Source organism: Triticum dicoccoides, chromosome 3A, assembly GCF_002162155.2.
Source record: "Triticum dicoccoides isolate Atlit2015 ecotype Zavitan chromosome 3A, WEW_v2.0, whole genome shotgun sequence".
NCBI lineage: Eukaryota > Viridiplantae > Streptophyta > Magnoliopsida > Poales > Poaceae > Triticum > Triticum dicoccoides.
This window is the reverse complement of record NC_041384.1, coordinates 691,927,099-691,931,901: the sequence shown is the minus strand read 5'-3', so window position 1 is coordinate 691,931,901 and position 4,803 is coordinate 691,927,099. Positions and strand designations below refer to the sequence as shown.

The 4,803-nt window shown below is 48.1% G+C and overlaps 1 pseudogene; it reads right to left on the bottom strand.

The window, feature by feature from the left end:
• Positions 1-3,484: 3,484 nt before the first annotated feature.
• Positions 3,485-3,623, bottom strand: LOC119273863 (annotated as a pseudogene).
• Between the last annotated feature and the right edge of the window lie 1,180 nt (positions 3,624-4,803).

The following is a 4,803-nucleotide window of genomic DNA, read 5'->3' as shown; positions in this document are numbered from 1 at the left end:
CGTTTTGCAGCTGTCAAATGAACATTGGTAGGTGCATGGAGGAACTCGCAGACTTTGTTAACAGCAAAAGATAGATCAGGTCTGGTAAGTGTGAGATACTGAAGAGCTCCTACCAGACTTCTGTATTTTGTGCTGTCCTCTTGATTCAAGGGCTCACCTTCTGCAAGAGATAGCTTTTCCGAGCTAGACAACGGAGTAGGAGAAGGCTTGCATCCCTGTAACCCGGCCTTCTTAACCAAATCGGTGGCATACTTTTCTTGAGAGAGGAGAAGTCCATCTTTGTGCTTCTTCACCTCAATACTAAGAAAGTAGTGCAATTCACCAAGATCCTTTAGAGCAAAATCTTCATTCAGATCCTTAAGAAGCCCTCTGATAGTTTCATCAGATGAGCTGGTTACAATAATATCATCAACATATATGAGAACAAATATGCATGTATTGATCTTGTTGTAGATGAACAATGATGTGTCAGATTTAGAGGGAACAAAACCAAGTGCTTGCATTTTGTGACAGAGACGGGCATACCACGCCCTTGGAGCCTGTTTTAACCCATATAGTGCCTTATCAAGCTTGCATACATAAGAAGGAGCATTCTTACTCTCAAACCCAGGAGGTTGTTTCATGTACACTTCCTCTTCCAGAACACCATGAAGAAACGCGTTCTGAACGTCAAGCTGTCCGAGACTCCATCCTCTGGAAACAGCAATAGATAGGACAAGACGAATGGTGGCAGCCTTTACCACTGGACTGAACGTGTCCTCGTAGTCTATTCCATATCTCTATTTAAATCCTTTTGCTACTAGCCTAGCCTTATAACGATCAATAGTTCCATCAGATTTTCTTTTAATCCTGAAAACCCACTTGCAATCAATCAAATTTTTACCTTGCTGTGGAGGAACCAAATGCCATGTTTTGTTTTTCTTCAATGCCATATACTCTTCATTCATAGCTTTCTTCCACCTCTCATCAGACAACGCTGCTTCAAGGGTGTTAGGTTCATCTGGTTCATCTGTGGAACAAACCATACCATACTTGGTTATATGCTTGTAGTTGACAGGTTGAATTACCCCTTGTTGAAGACGTGTGCGACGTGGCTGCTGAGTACTTGTTTCTGTTGCCAAAGAAGATCATGCAGTTCCCAAATCATTGGCTGCACCAAAACCCGAGGAGGATTCGGCAGCAGAGCCACCCAGCAGCGTCGGATCTTCTGCGGTTGAACCGCGATGCAGGATGCCTGGAGTGGTCGCAGAAGATCCTGGAGCAGCATCCGCTCGGGGTTCCGCGCCGGTCGGATCCGCACCAGGTTGCACGCGGTTTTCCGCGCCGGTCAGACCCGCGTCAGATCCCGCGCCCTCCCTGGACCGCGTGTCGGCGCGTCGTTTGTAGGTCACCGGTTGGGTGGAGTAGCGTGCGGCTCCTGGGCCACCCGGAGCCTACCAGGTGGAAGGCGATGATTGGCGCGAAGCAGGAGAGCCGACGTAGCCAGCGGATGAAGCCCGCGTGTCATCCGCGGGGCCAGCGCTGCGGGATTCTGGGGAGACCGCCTGCTCGCCTGCACCTGCCGCATCAGGGGGCGGCGATCCCAAGGTGGATCTGATCTGCTGCTCCTGGACGGATCTCGGGGAGGATCTGCCTCCTCTGGTGGGACACATAAAATATGAATCATCCGGATTTTTTTAGCAACAATTTCTTCATGGATTTCTCCTGGTTCATCAACACAAAACTCATGCAGATCATTAGATGAGTTAGTCAATAATTGATCATCAATATTTTGTCCCCCTTGATCAAAACTAGTGAGATGAGGAAGCAAAAGAAGGATTTCTTTTCTAACAAGGGCGCCAGCATTAGGGTGAAGATCAACGAATGGAAATTTGGTTTCATCGAATACAATGTCACATGAGATGTAAACGCGACCTGTGGAGACATCTAGACACTTGACACCTTTATGTTGGGCGTTGTATCCTAGGAAGACACACTGTTTGGATCGAAACATGAGTTTGTGATTGTTGTAAGGACGGAGGTTTGGCCAACATGCACACACAAAGACTCGAAGAGATTTATAATCAGGTTTTGTGTGAAGAAGACGCTCTATTGGAGTTTCATTATTAATGACACGACTTGGTAGCATGTTGATAATATGAATGGCAGTGAGGAATGCTTCATCCCAAAATTTGAGAGGCGTGGAGGCTCCTGCCAAAAGAGCAAGACCGACCTCTACAATGTGTCTGTGTTTGCGTTCAACTGATCTGTTTTATTGGTGAGCATGAGGGTATGATACTTGGTGAGAAATGCCAAGACTTTGGAAGAAGGAGTTCAACTTTTCGTACTCCCCCGCCCCCGTCTGATTGGACAGCGATGACTCTGCTATCAAACTTGCATTCAACAAGAGCTTGGAATTTTTGGAAAACTTGAAACACATCTGATCTTTGTTTTAGAAGATAGATCCAAGAGAATTTACTGTAGTCATCAATAAAACTCACATAATAAGTATGTCTCCCAACAGAGTGAGGGGCTGGACCCCAAACATCAGAAAAAAATGAGTTGTAGAGGTTTGGTAGAAACACTAGTAGAAACGGGATATGGTAATTGATGACTTTTAGCTCGTTGACATGAATCACAAATAGTTTCAACATGACGCTCAGCAACAAACGGGAGCTTATTTTTCCTAAGTAACTTTTCAACTAAAGAAAAAGAGGCATGTCTTAAACGATCGTGCCATCGTATGGACATAATCTTTATGGCACCACAAGCTTGTTTATTGAATCTTCTAAACTCTGGAATCAACGGATAGAGCCTCGAGCACATCTACCTCGATAGAGAATTTCCCTCGTTGCCTGATCCTTGATCAAAAAGAAATAAGGGTGAAACTCGAGAAAAACATGATTATCGATGGCAATTCGATGAACAAAAAGAAGATTTTTATGTGCACTAGGGACATGCAAGATTTTCTTAAGATGTAGTTTACGTCTAGGGGTACGAAATATTGAATGACCAATGTGACATATACTCATACCTTCTCCGCTCGCAGTGTGGATTTGATCCTTGCCGCGGTATTTCTCCTTCATGGTGACCTTCTCGAGCTCGTTGGTGATGTGGTTTGTGGCCCCGCTGTCTATGTACCAATTTGTGTCGACGCCGTAGGACCCATCAGCTGCCGCAGCAACCTTGTCATCATCCTGGGAGTCATCATCATCCTCCTCGTACCTGTACCAGCAATCTTTTGCTGTGTGTCCAGGTTTCCCGCAGATCTCGCACCTTGGAGTGTCGGGGCGCGTCCTATTGCCGCTGCCACGACCGCGACGGCGGCCCCTGCCGCCCGCGCGCTGAGGAGAGGAGCCGCGGTCGCTACCGCCGCCGCCGCTAGATCGCCCCTTGGTGTGGGGAGTGCCATGTGAACGGGAGCCGCCACCCCGTCCACGAGACGCCATGTTGGCTGAAGATTTGAAGCCGCCGCCGCCGGACCCGTGATAATGGGCCACGCGCTGGTCGAAGTTGAAGAGCATGGCATAGAGTTCGTCAAGTGTGACTGGAGTGACACGAGCGTCGAGAGCAGATACCAGAGGTTGGTAATCGGCATCTAGCCCGTGGATGATGTAGGAGATGAGTTCGTCATGCTGGACGGCCTTGCCTGCCGCGGCTAGCTCATCTGCATATCCTCGCATAGCAGCAAAGTAAGAGGCAACCGAGAGATTACCCTTCTGCGCGTTGATGAGGAAGGTGCGGATGTTGTTGATGCAGCTCGCCGAGTGCGACAAGAACATGGCAGCGAGCGTCGTCCAGAGCGCGCTCGCCGTGGTGACCATGGTCACCGTGAACAAAACCTCCTTTTTGAGGTTGGCCAGCAGGAAGCCAAGGACCTGCTGATCCTCCCGGACCCATACAGGGTGGAGAGGGTTAGGTGATGAAGTCTCCTTGCCATCTTTGGTGGTGATGAGGAGCTTCGCCGGCTCTGGTGTGGTGCCGTCGATGTAGCCATAGACGCCGGCACCGCGCAGCTGGGGGGTGATCTGCGTTCGCCACAGCACGTAGTTCGTGCAGGACAACTTCTCCGTGACTTGGCTATTGAGGTTGGAGGAGAGGGCACCGGAGGCGGAGGAGGAAGACATGGCTAGGCTTAGATGGATTCGACAGAAGCTTCAGATGGGAAAAGGAAGGCTCTGATACCATGTGCGATAGCGGAAAATGGCTTACCTCTCGCGAGGGACGTGGTTCGTGTTATAAAGAAGGGGGGCGCGACCCCAACGATCGTTACAGAGAGATTCTCCAGGAGATATTACTTGGAGAAGAGGAGATAGAGATAGTTACAATTGTGATATGTTTAAAAAGTCTAACAACCAAATCTATCTCTACAATGCCGGACACCTCCTAGTTAGGATCTGTAACGTGATGACTTGTATGGAACACTGTTTAACATTAAACACATCAATGCATTGGCGGTCTACTCGTCCAAAGCTGAAGTATGGGCGGTCACACAGCACATCGTGCATCCCGATGAATCATTTGCAATACCCTGGAATTCGAGAAGCGTTTTTTTCTGAATGGGGTCGTGCATTTGGCTGCCTTTGATAACTTAATAGTAGCTGTTAATGTTGAAGGAAATATTTCTTGGATCATTGATAATCCTATGCCGCCATACTATGAAGATGATTTTATCAATGATGTTTTTCCATCACAGAGGCGATTGTATTTCGCAAACAGTACTGCTGGTATTGGTGGTTCTGATCTATCAGTCTGGGTTCTTCAGGACTACAATAGACGGAACTGGACCTTGAAGCATAAGGTCAGCAACTTGAAACTGTTTGG